General features: G+C 34.0%; 1 protein-coding gene across 3 annotated transcripts in view; it reads left to right on the top strand.

Annotated features, from left to right (window-relative positions):
* PRL-1 (protein-tyrosine phosphatase 4A family member PRL-1) overlaps nt 1-18,171 on the top strand; it is a 111,366-nt gene that overhangs the window by 34,475 nt on the left and 58,720 nt on the right. The window contains exon 1 of one of the 3 annotated variants that reach the window (XM_089101604.1): nt 1,002-1,153. The exons of the other annotated variants lie outside the window; for them this stretch is intronic. The gene's annotated coding sequence lies outside the window, so the exon portion shown is untranslated. Of the gene's footprint in view, nt 1-1,001; nt 1,154-18,171 lie in introns of those variants that run through there. 3 annotated transcript variants of the gene reach the window in all.

Below are 18,171 nucleotides of genomic sequence, written 5' to 3'. Positions count from 1 at the left end.
CACTCCGACTTCACAGCCTCGCACTTAAATTTTAAAGCTTCATTTAAGTTGATTTTACAAGTTATAACCGACTCCAACTCCGACTCCAGACATTTTCAATGTACCGACTCCGACTGCATTCATCAAAAATTTACTTAAACTCCGACTCCACAGCCTTGCCCTTAACACAGCCCTTAAATTTTAAAGCTTCATTCAACTCGATTTTACAAGTTGTAACTGACTCCAGACATTTTCAGTGTACCGACTCCGACTCCATTCAACAAAAATTTACTAAAACTCCTACTCTGACTCCACAGCTTTGCCCTTAACACAGCCCTTAAATTTTAAAGCTTCATTTAACTAGATTTTACAAGTTATAACCGACTCCAGACATTTTCAACATACCGAATCTGACTCCGGCTCCATTCAGCAAAATTTACTAAATCTCCCGACTCCATGATTCCGACTCTGATTCCATGATTCCGACTCCGACTCTGCATTGCAATAATTACTATTGGTTAAAGTCACTTGAAAATAAAGCATAAACAAAAACTGTTGAAAATAAACGAAAATAAAAAAGAACGAAAAGAATAAAAAAATAATCAGCTGCTAAAAACGAAGATGATTGTCAGCCAGTGGAAAAGATGTAAACGAAAAAAAATACACAAAAAGATATCGAAGAAAAAAAAAATTAAAACAAGAAAAGACTTAATATGATAAAAAAAATAAATTAAAAAATAATAATAATAAATCAATTTTATAAAAAAAAACCGTGAAAATAAAGCGTAAACAAAAACAATATAATAGAAACAATGAAAAACAATAAACAAGGCAAGATATTATTCGTAAAACTTATTAGTTGTCTTTACGCCTAGTTTTGGGGCTAAAAATGCCTCCTACGTAGATTGCAAGTCGATTTCTCTGGAACTAAAGACGTCATGTTTTGGGGATTTCTTTCATACTGACGTCATTATATCTGGAAGAGTTGATTTTGGATCTTGGAAATGTTTCCAGGCGTGAATTTGTGCTCTAGTATGTGTTTTCCAGTCAGATTCAGAGACAATTGCCTATTGATTCCAGTCTAGAGACGACTTTTTAGTTGAGTGCAACTATCAATTATTTGGAAACATACTTGTTGAATGCTACTGTTGGATTTCGATCATCTTTTGTTGTGGTGAGTGAACACCCCAGGGTTGCCAATTGGCGAAAATATGGGAGCCAATCTCGTTGCTAGTTTGATATTTTCAGTGAAAATACCGAAAAAAGATGTTTTTCGATGAAAATAAATTCAAGATTACATACGTTCTATAGATGACCCTTGACAAAAAAAAAACGAAAAGAATAAAAAAATAATCAGCTACTAAAAACGAATTTTGAGTATACACTAGGGCTATTTCCAGTTAATGAGATAGGGTGGGTGTTATTAAATTAAAAAAAAAAAAATCCGCTATTCCAATAAATAGACACTTGATGAATGTAATGAAATAGGATTTTTTTTAATGATAGTGTATAGTTCTGAAATGGAAGCAAACTAGACTGTTACCCCGAGAACTTCTAATATGAGTTTAGAAAAACTTAGCTAATACTGACAAACAACGCTAACCTGACATTAGGGAGTACTTCTTTCAGATATCTTTCTTCTCTACATCTTTTAAGCCTCTAAAATAGGAATTGAGGAGAGATAGGAGGTTGAAAGTGTAAAAGTGTTTTACTTGTACTTGAGACGAGACATAGGCCATTTCAGCCAACACGGAAATGACAGTTATCGTAGTTTCAACTTCCATTTTTTTTTTTTTTAAAGGGGCAGGTGGCTAGCCTGTTGCCCAACCTAGCGGCAGGTTGGATTTTACCCTGGGTCCCATACAGCGCTACCAACACAGGTAGTACCCTATTTACCCTATTACCTATTACCCTACTGTACCCTATTACCCTACTGTACCCTATTACCCTACTGTACCCTATTATAGTTATATAGTACCCTATTACCCTACTGTACCCTATTTATAGTTTAGAGGTGTGGGTACAATTGGGTGCATTTCGAAATTTTTTGGTACAGTGCATATTTTCTGGTGGGTTTTGGATTTTATTCGCTCATTTCTGACTCTGATATCTGTTCACGTTTTAGTTTATGAACATTTTCGTCTTGCTCCTCTTCAAGTTTAGCGAAAAAAATTAGTCGGAAAAATGGTACAGTACATTTCAAAGCGTTAGCAACGCTGGTCCCGTATTGGCAAGCAGAAATCAATCCACTGCACTGCTTCAGACTTATTGAGGAATGCCGCAGTTTTCAAAACTGAAAAGTGTACATTATGGATAGGGGACGTAAGTTCTAAGCCGAACGTAACCTCTACCTACATCAAAGCTCTGTGCCCCAGCACACAGTGTAATCAAGGCTCAATAAGCACGTCAATGTGCCAACCGAATACTGACCAAATCTGCTGAATATATATTTTGGTTGACTTCGAGACATTCATATGGTCTCTTCGAAGGAGAAATTTTGTAAATACTTACTTACTTAGAACTTAGGTCCTCCTGGGCCATCTGTGGCGCATAGGGTATCGACGAAGCCTCGGTAAACGTCGCGTATTCGCGGTGCAGCGAGTACATCCTCTCACTGAGGCTGTAGTGATGTGTGAACACTGCGTAGATCACGATCGTACGTGCGTCTGAGCGTGTTTCTCGGTCTTCCCGTCTGTCGACGCCCACGCGACTGCCATTGTTGAATCGGGTTCGGGACTCTGGAGTCCTCCATCAGAAGGACGTGGCCAAGATAGCTTCATCTCTTCTTCTTAATCACTTCAGTAATTAGCGGCTGTCCAGTTCTTCTGCGGACCTCGATGTTGCTGACTTATTTACGCCAACCGATATTCAGCATGCGTCTCAAGCACATATTTTGAAAACCGTTAGTTTTTTTTCTGTCCCAACATCTAGTTTCCAGCACTCCTTGGCATACAATAGCACGGACAAAACGTTGCTATTAAGAAGTCGCATCTTTAGTGCAAGAGAGTACTTCTTTGATTTTCATACTGGCTTAAGTTTGTTGAGAGCGGCGTTTTCAACGCCAATTCTTCTCTTGGCCTCATTTTGCACCTCTCCTGTATAATCGACCCAGCTTCCGAGGTACTTAAAATCATGGACCTCGACTGGCGAGCCTGGTGTTGCCATTGACTTAGTGCGTAAATGGTTCAGTGAAATTGACCATGTTTGAACTTCAAAGTGCAGTGGCTAAGACATTGCCATCACGAATGCCTATCTATCGGCAACCTAGTATTGAGCAAAGCACAGTTCATTATAACTTAAAAAAAACACGTTAAAAAACTGTCTAGCGAGAAAAATTGGTCGTCTATTGCTGCTTGATGAATGATGAACTATTCCCTCGATTGATTTTGAAAGTAACTGTTTATTACAAAACAAATTAATGGGAATTTCGAAAAGGGTCTTGAAATTCCCAAAAGATGTTGCGAATCGAAATGAAAATTGTACAATTGGAATCACCATGATCGACCCCCCTTCTAAATGGAGGTTTACAGCCCCCTCCAAATTGAAAAACCCGAGGAATCATTGAAGGCCGCTGACTTCCTGACACCCGGTGTACATCTCGGAACGCCACATATGTCCAACAGTTCCGCTACGCTTCGCTAAGTCCAGACCGCTAGGCAAAATCCCCAAAACGCTTGGCGAAGTTCCGCCCCCTTTGGCTCGCGCTATCTGGTGTGAATGATTACTGAGAGAGTCGGAAATCATACCTTAGATTGGACCTACTGATTTTTACTGTTTTAGTAATCAGAGGCTACTAGTTCACTATTGTTTGTGTTAACTGATCAGTAATCGGAGGCTACTAGTAATCAGATTTTTTAGTAATCAGAGGCTACTAGTTCAATATTGTTTGTGTTAACTGATCAGTAATCAGAGTCTACTAGTAATCAGATTTTTTAGTAATCAGAGGCTACTAGTTCAATATTGTTTGTGTTAACTGATCAGTAATCAGAGGCTACTAGTAATCAGATTTTTTAGTAATCAGAGGCTACTAGTTCAATATTGTTTGTGTTAACTGATCAGTAATCAGAGGCTACTAGTTTACTATTGTTTGTGTTAACTGATCAGTAATCGGAGGCTACTAGTAATCAGATTTTTTAGTAATCAGAGGGTACTAGTTTAATATTGTTTGTGTTAACTGATCAGTAATCAGAGGCTACTAGTAATCAGATTTTTTAGTAATCAGAGGCTACTAGTTCAATATTGTTTGTGTTAACTGATCAGTAATCGGAGGCTACTAGTAATCAGATTTTTTAGTAATCAGAGGCTACTAGTTTACTATTGTTTGTGTTAACTGATCAGTAATCAGAGGCTACTAGTTTACTATTGTTTGTGTTAACTGATCAGTAATCGGAGGCTACTAGTAATCAGATTTTTTAGTAATCAGAGGCTACTAGTTCACTATTATTTGTGTCTACTTATCAGATTACAGTCATTACAGTATTACTGATCAGATTACAGTCAACCTATTCATCTGTTTAGAATGAATGTTGTTTTTTTTAATTAGTGCGTGCCTTTTAGCCAGACGATTGCTGGTTTAATTTTTTGGCAGTCACCAAAAGTTTATTGCTCGATTTTAATCCATAACTGTTTTATGATCAGGACTAAGCAGGCTTATCTACTGGAAAGTTCAGAGCCATTTATCTTTCTGCTATCGCTTGTTTGGAAAGTTAGATATATACTAATATGGTTAGTGATAGGACGTGTTACTATACAGGTATTGTTTTTTTTTTACAATGACCCGAATGAATAGTCAGTGCCTGAAGACAGGAGCAGGGGTAAGACGATGGGCCCTCAAGATCTATACAATAATTTATTTTTGACCATCTTTTACAACAAAGCTGGTGGAGTAAACTGCACTAAATATGTATAGTACACTATACTGGAGCATTGTATCTCTGAAGAAAATGCGAAAAAGACTGGAGTAAATAACGCTAAACATACAAAAACGTATAAACAGCTTACATATTTTGAATATTTTAAGCATCTAAACAGTAAAACATATTAATCATAAACTTATATAATAAAGAAGAAAACAGTGCTTAATTCTAGTTTCAGTATCAATACGAAGACCCTGCTGAGAAGGTTCGAAAATTTGGATGAAGCATGTATTGTTTTGGATTTCTCTCTCCCCCTCCCCCCCCCCGTTAAAAGATTCATATGCATATGTGTCCCCCATAGAGTTGAACATTATATATCTTGAAAGCCAGGGTGTATCCAGGATTTTTGTTAAGACGGATTCTTTATTTCGAGGGTTGTTTTGCAAACAAAAAATTAAAAAGTGTCAAAAATTTGATTTTATGCATTTTTGTTACGTTTATGCGAGTCGACATTTTTTTTTTCAGGGGGCGGGACTCAAATTCAGTAACCTCCCCCCTGAATACGACCTTGCTTGGAAACCAAAATTCTAAGACTGTTCGTCAGAACTGTTGACGTGACTGTTTGCTTTGTGACTGTTTCCGTATGCCCATCCTTAATCATACCTGTACCCCTCGCTTGTCCTCATTGACCAACTGTTAACGGTTATCGCAATTCTTGGATATTTATTTTTCATATTAGATATAAGATAATAGGGCCGTTTTTTAACACATCAAAGTGCTAAGATATTACATCTTTTTTAAGAAAACGCTTAAAAGTGAAATCTTTGAAGAAGATCTTACATCTTTGGTCGTTTTTGTGCAAACGTCTTTCATCATTCTGCTCTGATCAGCGGTCTGAGAACAATGATAAGTAGATCATCAAAGTTCTCTCATCATTGTTCTATATGGCAGAACAGTGGCGGTCTTCACACTTTTTCCTAACATCAGTGAGCTGTAAGATCTTAGAACAAAGATGAATTAAAAAACGATAATCTTTGCAGAAAGATGTAAGATCTTAGTGCTAAAAAACAGACCTAATACTTATATCCGAAAAAAAGGCTATCACAGGCCTAGAAGGTGCGAATTTTTGTTTTGGAGTTACTAAACGCAACAAAAAACAAAAAAATAATAAATAAGATTGCTCAGAAAAAGAAGTCAGCGTGTCACAAATATGAAAAATATTATAAAGGATAGACGTAATTAAAACTTGCAGAATTTATGAGGGAATCAAGCCAAATAAAAAGACAATTTAGACTTGAGACAAAAACATAAAACACAGGTTAGTGTTAAGGGCTATAAAAATAAAGTTTTTTAAAAATAAAAAATAATTTTGCGAGATAAGCATTACGGAAGGAGTGGTAGGAGAGGAGGTACCTTTTTATTTCGTTTTCTTCAGCTCAGCAATTTCTTTCATTTATGCATTTGTAACTTATGTCAATGTGATATTTATGTTATTTAAAGCCCAATTTGTTTTATGTCCCTCGTTTTCACTTATATTCATAGATTCTGGAGAAGAAAATAAAATCTACTTTTCAGTTTATTTTGAAAACGCTTTGAATCTTTTTTATGTATTTATTTTTCTAAATAATCTTATGTTGCTATCTTTTAATGGGTATACCTAAAATTAAAGGATAAATTGGTAATTGCTGCGTGTACTTTAAATTAATTATATTTAGGCTTATGAAAGCCTAGAATAACAAAAGTTTTTGTCCTTTAAATCAGTATTTCTAAGTTACAAATCTATTGATATGTTTTGAAAAAAAACTGTCATGGCCTTTGTTTTGATTAATATAATTGTTTTAGTAATAGAAAATAAAGGATAAAATGCTGATTTTAAATGAAAGCTCAGTGTCAAGTTGCATGGCCGAAACCACATGACAAGGTGAAAGTGTAATGCATAACCTTGAAATTTTTCTCATTTTGCGGTCTTTTCATTCGATAAATTAGTATTCAATCTGCCCTTCGTTTCTTCATGAAGTACCAAGGACATCAAAATAAAACGTTTTTCGATCCCTGGGCCTATCTTAGGTTGATTTTCTGAGATTTTTTTTTATTTCTCATTATATTCAAGATGGCTTGAATTTTTTCGATTTTTTTTAGTGGTTTCGTTATTAATTACTGTTGTTAATTATTCTTATTAAATACTGTAAAATATTTGGACAGTGTGAAGTTAGAAAACAATTCTTACTACATAATATGCAGAATATTTGTACCTAACACATTAGTCATGCAGATCCGCTATATACTTTAATCTATACTTTCTATACTATGTATACTTTAATTATATTCATCAGAATATAATTTTCTGTGATTTTTTGTCTGTTTTTTTTTTTTCAAAATTATGAAGTTTTAAGGGGAGATGGTTTTCCAAAGACAATGACAGTTTTAAAGAATAGCTGTATTTTCTTAAGTTGTTCGATGAAATTATAAATATTAATTTATTTATAAAAATAAATTAGATTATTTCTTGCTAATTTTTCATCCACGTTTCTTTTCTTTAAGTTTGGCAACTCTCCCGCCAACGGCAGAAAGATCCTGTATACGATCCCTGATCCCATGTCTTAGCTAGTGGGTTAAGCCGAAAAGAAAAGACAGATTGCTCTCCTGTACTTTTGTTTTAGAAAGTGGGCTCTAGTGCCACTGTTTATTCTCGCCAGTCAATGACATTCCTTAATTCTGGAGAGATGTTAAGCCTTATTTTTCTAAAACCACGTAAAGGAGTGCCATCTTCTCATTGTTTCTTTTTTGTAATATAATTTCGCTAGCCATTCAGATTGTTCCCTATTTCTTGAGAGACAAAGAGCATTACCTTTCTAAAACCACGTTAAGAGGTGCTATCTACCCATTAATTCTTTTGTGATGTATTGTTGCAAGCCAATTACGTATGTTTCTTATTTCGGGAGAGAAAAAGAGCATTAGCTTTCCAAAACCACATTAAAGGGTGCTATCTTCCCATTGTTTCTCTTTTGTAATGTATTTTCGCAAGCCAATCATATTTTACCTTATTTCTGGAGAGACAAGGAGTCTCACCTTTCTAAAACCACCGAAAGGGGTGGTATCTTCTAATTTTTTTTTTTTTGTAATGTATTTTTGCAAGCCAATCACATTATTCCCTGTTTCTTGAGATAAAAAGAGCCTTACCTTTCTAAAGCCACGTTAAGAGGTGTTCAGCAAGCTAGTTACATATTTACATTTTTCTATCATGTTATTCATTGTTTCTTGAGAGACAAAGAGCCTTACCTTTCTAAAGCCACGTTAAGAGGTGTTATCTTCCCTTTAATTCTTTTCTGTGATGTATTTCAGCAAGCTAGTTACATATTTTCATTTTTCTATCATGTTATGCATTGTTTCTTGAGAGACAAAGAGTCTTACCTTTCTAAAACCACATTAAGGGGTGCTATCCCCCCATTGTTTCTCTTTTGTAATGTATTTTTGCAAGCCAATCATGTTATTCATTGTTTCTGGAGAGACAAGGAGTCTCACCTTTCTAAAACCACCGAAAGGGGTGGTATCTTCTAATTGTTTTTTTTTTTTTGTAATGTATTTTCGCTAGCCAATCACATTATTACCTGTTTATTTAGGGAAAAATAGCCTTACCTTTATAAAGCCACGTTAAGAGGTGTTATCTTCCCATTAATTCTTTTATGTGATGCATTTCAACAAGCTAGTTACATATTTTCATTTTTCTATCAAGTTATGCATTGTTTCTTGAGAGAAAAAGAGTCTTACCTTTCTAAAGCCACGTTAAGAGGTGTTATCTTCCCATTAATTCTTTTCTGTGATGTATTGCAGCAAGCTAGTTACATATTTTCATTTTTCTATCATGTTATGCATTGTTTCTTGAGAGACAAAGAGTCTTACCTTTCTAAAACCACATTAAGGGGTGCTATCCCCCCATTGTTTCTCTTTTGTAATGTATTTTCGCAAGCCAATCACATTTTACCTTATTTCTGGAGAGACAAGGAGTCTCACCTTTCTAAAACCACCGAAAGGGGTGGTATCTTCTAATTGTTTTTTTTTCTAATGTATTTTCGCTAGCCAATCACATTATTCCCTGTTTCTTGAGAGACAAAGAGCCTTACCTTTCAAAAGCCACGTTAAGAGGTGTGTTTCTGGAGAGACAAAGAGTCTTACCTTTCTAAAACCACATTAAAGAGTGCTATCCTCCCATTGTTTCTCTTTTGTAATGTATTTTCGCAAGCCAATCACATTTTTCCTTATTTCTCGAGAGACAAGGAGTCTCACCTTTCTAAAACCACCGAAAGGGGTGGTTTCTTCTAATTGTTTTTTTTTTTGTAATGTATTTTAGCAAGACAATCACATTATTACCTGTTTCTTGAGAGAAAAAGAGTCTTACCTTTCTAAAGCCACGTTAAGAGGTGTTATCTTCCCATTAATTCTTTTCTGTGATGTATTGCAACAAGCTAGTTACAGATTTTCATTTTTATATCAAGTTATGCATTGTTTCTTGAGAGACAAAGAGCCTTACCTTTCTAAAGCCACGTTAAGAGGTGTTATCTTCCCATTAATTCTTTTCTGTGATGTATTTCAGCAAGCTAGTTACATATTTTCATTTTTCTATCAAGTTATGCATTGTTTCTTGAGAGACAAAGAGTCTTACCTTTCTAAAACCACATTAAGGGGTGCTATCCCCCCATTGTTTCTCTTTTGTAATATATTTTCACAAGCCAATCACGTTATTCATTGTTTCTGGAGAGACATCGGACCTTACCTTTCTAAAAGCACGTAAAGGTGGCTATCTTTCCATTCTGCCTTTTTTGTAATTTTTTTTTCGTAAGCCAATCATATTATTCCTTGTTTTTGAAGAGACAAAGAGCCTTACCTTTCTAAAACCACATTAAGGAGTGCTATCCTCCCATTGTTTCTCTTTTGTAATGTATTTTCGCAAGCCAATCATATTTAACCTTATTTCTGGAGAGACAAGGAGTCTCACCTTTCTAAAACCACCGAAAGGGGTGGTATCTTCTAATTGTTTTTTTTTTTTTGTAATTTATTTTCGCAAGACAATAACATTATTACCTGTTTATTGAGGGAAAAAGAGTCTTACCTTTATAAAGCCACGTTAAGAGGTGTTATCTTCCCATTAATTCTTTTATGTGATGTATTTCAGCAAGCTAGTTACATATTTACATTTTTCTATCATGTTATGCATTGTTTCTTGAGAGACAAATAGCCTTACCTTTCTAAAGCCACGTTAAGAGGTGTTATCTTCCCATTAATTCTTTTCTGTGATGTATTTCAGCAAGCTAGTTACATATTTACATTTTTCTATCATGTTATGCATTGTTTCTTGAGAGACAAAGAGCCTTACCTTTCTAAAGCCACGTTAAGAGGTGTTATCTTCCCATTAATTCTTTTCTGTGATGTATTTCAACAAGCTAGTTACAGATTTTCATTTTTCTATCATGTTATGCATTGTTTCTTGAGAGACAAAGAGCCTTACCTTTCTAAAGCCACGTTAAGAGGTGTTATCTTCCCATTAATTCTTTTCTGTGATGTATTTCAGCAAGCTAGTTACATATTTTCATTTTTCTATCAAGTTATGCATTGTTTCTTGAGAGACAAAGAGTCTTACCTTTCTAAAACCACATTAAGGGGTGCTATCTCCCCATTGTTTCTCTTTTGCAATATATTTTCACAAGCCAATCATGTTATTCATTGTTTCTGGAGAGACATCGGACCTTACCTTTCTAAAAGCACGTAAAGGTGGCTTTCTTTCCATTCTGCCTTTTTTTGTAATTTTATTTTCGTAAGCCAATCATATTATTCCTTGTTTTTGAAGAGAGAAAGAGTTTTACCGTTCTAAACCCAAGTTAAGAAGATTCGATGCCTTAAAGGATCACCATATCTCGTCTGTTAAGGACACTCTAGACGGTCAATCATTTTAATCAAAAGCCTCCGTCAATCAATTGATTAAAGCATGATTGGTGGTCTAGGAACCGATTGAGTCATTCAAACTTTCTGTCAATCACCGTCAACGCTTGAATCAAGCGTCAAACAGGTTCCTAGTTGGTCAATCATGCTTTAATCAATTGATTGACGGAATATTTTGATCAAAATGATTGACCGTCTAGAGTGTCCTTTATAAACTTCTGTACTTTCTGTGGCTAAACTATTTAGAATTGATTATGCTGTCTTTCCGTAACTTGTGATCTCGGATAAGAGATTTGAATAAAGCCGACACCTACTTTCTCAGTTCCTTTCTACTTTCTACTTTCAGTTTCTTTAGTTTAGAAAACTAAAAACCGACACCTACTGTCTTAGAAATCCCAGAAAAAACAATTAACTTCTCCCGTTTTGTTCCGGAGATAGAGTTATTCAGGTTTAACAAAACTTACATTATTATAAAGTATGAACTTTGTTTTTTCAATTGAACGAAGCAGAATTTTCTTTAAAAAGCTAAGGAGAGAACAGTCCTTTAAACTCGGAAAACATTAAATATCAGCTAAAAGTAAGTATCATTTGAGTAATTGACAGCTTTGGGAGTTTCCTGTTATGCTACCCGCCTTGATTGAAAGCTTCGCCGAATCAGGGTGCACATTATTCATGCTGTATTTACATTGAATAGACAGGGCTTTCCTGAACAATTAGTAAGAGATTGTGTGTTTTATTTATTGTAAACTAGTCTCTCGCTAGCCTTTCGAATTTTTGATACATTTAAGATCCCGATCAATTATTGTCAAAATTGTTTTGGGAGTTACCGATGGTGTTGGGAAAGTTTCGTAATGGGCCCTTTGTCTTTGAATCAGTCAGTCGGCGCTGAGACTTTGTCAACTCATTATTAAAGTATCGATTCCCCTTAACTAATGGTGTGATTTAGCTAGTTACATAGCAACAAACTTGATGGTTTATGAGTCGTGCCCTCTTAGAATAACGCTCGTCGGTGTGTTTCCCTTTTTTAGTATATTTAATTCTTCTTAAATTAATTGAAAACCTGAAATTAAATGTAATTGAAGTTGAAAAAAAATAAAAAAAAATTAGATTTTCGTTCTGCAAATTCTCCTTTTCCGTTATTTGCGTAAGGTAGACTTGAGAACGAAATTATCCTACAACTTAGTTTTTTTTTTTTCACTGTTCTGTAAGAGTAATTTTTTTATCATTCCGTCTTAGCTTGTCATGTATAGATTCGATCTTATAGTTCTTCAAGAGTATTTTTAAAAAGGGTCAAAATCTCTTAACCATTTTTTTTTTTTTAGTCTATTTTAAAGCAGTTGGACAATTTCGCTCGCAGGTCTCGTAATTCTGAGCGAAATATCTAGACAGACAAAAAAAAAAAAAAAAAAAAATAAAAATAAAAATATTGATCGATCATCTGTGATACGAATACTACTGTATTATATTTTGTTTTGTTTTAATTAAAATTAATTAAATTGTATTTATTGATAATGATTTTTTGGATTTATAGATAATAATTATTTGTATTTATTTATTTATTAAACGTATTTATTTATTAAATTACAATTAATTTAAGATGAAAGTAAAATTTAATTAAAATTTTTACGCAATCATTTTGATTTTTCGGATTACCCTAACTGCTTATTTAAGACTTCTATTTAGTTATTTGAAAAAAAAACAAAATGGGCCGTAAAAAATCTATGCAACCAAATTTGTTTCCGTTTGAGGTTCCCTTGTTTCTGAAACCTTAGCCGTGTCCATGACCGCCCATAGGCTGAATTCCATGGGGGCGTACCTGGTCTAATTAGCCCTTTTAATGATATATAATAGAAATCTCAAAACAAAATATAAAAAAGGCACATCATTCAGCCAAGAAAGGGCTGGCACCCCCTCCTTCCCCCCCTTATGGGCGCCCATGGCCGGGTCTCATCATGACCAGAAAATTTGAGCGGAAAAAAAGAGGAAATTTCGCACCAAGAATCAATACAGCCATACATTTTATTCAAAAGTATATATCCCTTGATCAGCCCCATTTTGCCCTCCCCACCGCTTCGAAAGTCAAAATTTAAAATCCATATGATGTCTCGGTCCAATATTTCCTCAAAGTTTCAGCTGGGCCTCTTAAGACGTTTTTTTTTACACCTATAGACATACCTGAAATATTGCAGATACACCCTTTTGACAATCTGGATATTCATAATGTCTTTTGATTTAGTATAAGCACGTCTGAGAAGCATTCTAAATCCTGTGACTGAGTTTTCCTTTAAATTGAGGAGCGGGGGTGTATCCCAAATGACAGTTTCATGATTTTGAGAACATATTGGACTGATGAAGATGTATTTTCTCTATTTGATGCAGAAAAATGAGATAGAATTACAAATTATATGACATTTCACAACAAATTTATTTAAAGTAATTTGTTTGAAAATTATGACATTGCAAAACGCGTATTTTACTGTGTTCGGTCATTATAATTTTTTGTGATAAATTTTGCGCAACAATATTGCTGACACGCAGGAGTTTATTTTCCGGAAAGTCAAAAGGCCTGTAAGTTTATGATAATTCCTGGATAATTTATTTATGATAATTTATGATTTATTTCACAATTATGAAAAAATTGAATGGCAATTTCATATTGTAAATTTCGCGAATATTGTAAATATTGTAAATTGCGCAAATTTTATATCTCTCTTTTTACTTGATAATTTTTGTATAACAATATAGCAGATAAGTGGGAATTTACTTCGGCGCACCAATAAAAAAAAAAAGAAAAAAAAAAAAGAAAAAGGAGACAATAAGAAATGATGGAGGAAAAAGATTTAACCGTAAAGACAATTTCTTTATCCCCCCTCCCGCCAATACAATCTTTTTAAAGCAATGCCGTACCAATACAGATGAATTTGACAGAATTATAAGCAACATTTCCTCGGCCCTCTCCTGCAATTAAATTTTTATTATTGCATGTTAAGCGCAAATTTTCTTAAGCGTTTGACAACCATGTCTTTTTGATTTTCAAATTTCTATTCAGCAACTAGAACTCCTGAAAAATTAAGAAATAACAAATTTTTCAATTATAAACTAAATAAAAGACAATCTTGTAGTGTAATTTTCAGCGAAAATGTTGTACAGAACTTCTGAAGCTTGGCCCCTATGGTGTTTTATGTTTTTGAATTAAACTACATTACCCAGATATAAACATTAAAGAGCGTGTTTAGCTCAAGTTTTGGCAGATTTAGTGCCAACCTTCGGAGTTCTTACACAACCTGCTGATAATCTTCTTATACTATTGTAATAATCTCGGCTGTTTCAATTTATGTGAGGGTGTGGTCACTCTCTTTTTTTCCTTTATCCGCAGCTGACTATAAAACATTGCCAGTGAATATGAATATTTGAATTAGTAAAACATTTTAAACCTTAACCATAGAGAAACAGAGCTTATTTAATAAAAAAAAATCATGATTCAAAAACTTCTCGTTCTTTTTACTGTTTTTTTAATTTTTTTTTTATTGGTGCGCCGAAGTAAATTCCCACTTATCTGCTATATTGTTATACAAAAATTATCAAGTAAAAATAGATATAAAATTTGCGCAATTTACAATATTTGCGAAATATACAATATGAAATTGCCATAAAATTTTTTCATAATTGTGAAATAAATCATAAATTATCAGGAATTATCATAAACTTACAGGCCTTTTGAGTTTCCGGAAAATAAACTCCTGCGTGTCAGCAATATTGTTGCGCAAGATTTATCACAAAAAAAATTATAAGGACCGAACACAGTAAAATACGCGTTTTGCAATGCCATAATTTTCAAACAAATTACTTTAAATAAATTTGTTGTGAAATGTCATATAATTTGTAATTCTATCTCATTTTTCTGCATCAAATAAAGAAAATACATCTTCATCAGTCCAATATCTTCTCAAAATCATGGACCTGTCATGTGGGATACGCCCCCGCTCCTCGATTTAAAGGAAAACTCTGTCAGAGGATTTAGAATGCTAAATCCTCTGACAGATTAGAGGATAGAATTCTTTATAGCACAGTATAAAGATTTAGCAGTAAGTTTACCGCAGATAATTTCTGGTTCTTCATTCTCGGTGTGAACAAACAGCTCCTCCCATTTATTCTTGCATTAGCGCGTACAAACAGCTCCTCTCATTTGATCTGCCACCAGCTGTCCAATTACCCTGGAACAAGTATTTTGGCAGAAACTTTCTCAAAATACCTTTGAAACCAACTTGAGACTTCCAAACCTACTTTTTATTTCTAAAAATATCTAAGTGCAATAACATTGCACTACTAATTACCGATTTTCATATTTGTATTGGAATAAATTAATTTAAAATTAGTTTCTTAAAAATGTAGTGTTCCAACGTTGAAGCCAAGTTTCGCATTCAAGAGAAATCTGACTTGTCTACACGTGAAAAGATCTAATGTCGCTTATTTTTCTACGTTCTCTGGAGCACTCGCACCTCGGCCCGGGTTTTTATAATAGGTGAGATAGAGAAAGACCATACTGCCTATAATTTATATACTGTGGTCAAAAGGGAGTATGCATAATATCTTAGTTAAGGGTATTGATATGAAATTTTCAGGGAACGTTGGGGGGACATTGAACTAATTAAAATTACACCACATGTATCCAAACTGTCAAAAGGGTGTATCTGCAATATTTCAGGTACGTCTAAAGGTGTAGAAAAAAACGTCTTAAGGGGTCCAGCTAAAACTTTGAGGAAATACTGAACCGAGAGATCAAATGGATTTTAATTTTTGACTTTCGAAGGGGTGGGGAGGGCAAAAAGGGGCTGATCAAGGGAAATATACTTTTGAACAAAATGTATGGTTGTATTAATTCTTGGTGCGAATTTTTCTTTTTTTATTTTTATCTGCTCAAATTTTCTGGTCATGATGAGACCCGGCCATGGGTGCCCATAAGGGGGGGAAGGAGGTGGTGCCAACCCTTTCTTGGCTGAATGATGTGCCTTTTTTATATTTTTGTTTTGAGATTTCTATTATATATCATTAAAAGGGCTAATTAGACCAGGTACGCCCCCATGGAATTCAGCCTATGGGCGGTCATGGACACGGCTAAGGTTTCAGAAACAAGGGAACCTCAAACGGAAACAAATTTGGTTGCATAGATTTTTTACGGCCCATTTCGTTTTTTTTTCAAATAACTAAATAGAAGTCTTAAATAAGCAGTTAGGGTAATCCGAAAAATCAAAATGATTGCGTAAAAATTTTAATTAAATTTTACTTTCATCTTAAATTAATTGTAATTTAATAAATAAATACGTTTAATAAATAAATAAATACAAATAATTATTATCTATAAATCCAAAAAATCATTATCAATAAATACAATTTAATTAATTTTAATTAAAACAAAACAAAATATAATACAATAGTATTCGTATCGCAGAGGGTCGATCAATATTCGTCTATGCTCAAAGTTGTAACCGTATGGGGGTAGAGATTGCTTCAGCCCTAGGTCAAAAATTAAGCAGATTTTCAATCTATTTGTTTGAATAACGTTCCCCTTCCCCATCCACTAAAAATTCTATTATAAAACTATTATTAAAAAATTTGCTGTAAAATTATGTCAAAATATAAATAAAGCCAAAATCTTGTGGAAAAAACGACAAAAACTGGTAGGCTACTCATGTACTAAACGTACTATTTTATTTAGTGCCAGTTTCGTTAATGCTAATGAAATAAAATAAAATAGGATGAATATATAACAGTTTAGAAACAAATTTGGGCTATATATTTGACATTAGGGCAGGGGGTGTAAAGCATAGCATATATTAAATACGTAACCTAACCTGACTTAGGTACCTTCCCCCCCCCCTAAACCCCAAAAATCAACACTTTAAATATCGTATACGCAATGAAAACCACGCTATACATTGTATTACCCTATAGCGGTGTCTTGAATTAAACCTGTTTTCATGACGGGTTTCCATCACCGTATATAAAAGAGGGCGTTTTGTACAGGAGTACCCTAAAACTTTACCAACATTCATTTTATTAACCTTAAAAAAAAAATACCAGTTAGAAACAAACAGAAATCTTAAAACAAACGAAATCACTAACATTGAATAAATGAGACCTGAAACAAATTGAAATTCAAATGAATAATCAAGTCAAACCTAAAACGAACTGAAATAACCACAAATATGGGTAGTGCTGACGCCCCTTAAGCCTTTTAAATAACAGTGTCATTTGTGATTCAGAGTGCGGATTCTTTTTGTATTTATGTTGCTGTGAATGTCCGAAATCTGGTTATTGTCGACATTCGCCAGTGAATGTCCGAAATTCTTTTTTTGCTTAAATTCAATTACCTTTGAGAATCAGCTTTTTCAGTCTTATGCAAGTTTCGATAGTAAAAGTTAAGCTAGGTTAAGTAAGGCTATAAATCTCAGAAATGGGTTAAAAATCTGATCTAACCTAACCTGTCACCGTCAAACCTTGCATGAAAGTGAAAAAGTTGACTGGCAACGCTGACTAAATCCAAGGAGAAAAAAAAAGAATTTTCTGAAACACCACTGAATGTCGACATTCAGCAATTTCGGACATTCACGGTAACTACGGGTAACGTTTATATATATTAAAATAGATAGGTTTTCAATAGTTTCTTTTGGTACTGGTGCGTTATATGGACACTTATATATTGTACAAGGAAACCAGTCACGAAAAACCCGTCAAACAGGTTATTCTCAAGAGACCGCTATACATAAATGACTGCAAAGCCGTGGTTTCTCAATGAGTTACAATATTTAAACGATTTTTTTTTGGGGGGGGGGGAAAGGTACCTAGGTTAGGTTATATATTTAATATATGCTATGCTCCCCCCCCTCCCTAATATGCAAATATATTGCCTAAATTTGTTTGTAAACTATTATATATTCATCCTATTTTATTTTATTTCATTATCATTAACCAAACTTGATTTTTTAGGAGTGTTCATATAACGCACCAGTACCTTTTTTTTCCCCAAAAAATTCTAAGTGACAAGCAACTATATATATATATTGGTTAAGTTTTTGAAAGCAGTAAAGATGGCAGTTCATACTTTGTAGTGCGCAATGGAATCAAACATTTATCAGGCAAATAACCTTGGGAATCATTTATGATTTTATTTCCAATCCTATGCTCATTTCTGTCTGATAATTTATGTTAAATTATGTTTGATATGTAATATCATGCTAAGCAAACAAATTTAAATTCAGTCGGCAATAAAGCTTTCCAATTTGTGAACAAATCTTTTAATGATGTGGATAACCGTCAGACAAAGAATTTTTGTTAGGGTAATCTTGAAAATCAAAATCTTTCAGCATACAAATTTAATTTAATTTTAAATTAATTTAAACTT

Source organism: Artemia sp. Qi Xiang Cuo, chromosome 15 (genome assembly GCF_049724085.1).
Source record: "Artemia sp. Qi Xiang Cuo chromosome 15, ASM4972408v1, whole genome shotgun sequence".
Lineage (NCBI taxonomy): Eukaryota > Metazoa > Arthropoda > Branchiopoda > Anostraca > Artemiidae > Artemia > Artemia sp. Qi Xiang Cuo.
Note: the sequence above shows the minus strand (reverse complement) of the source record. Positions and strands in the feature narration are given on the sequence as shown.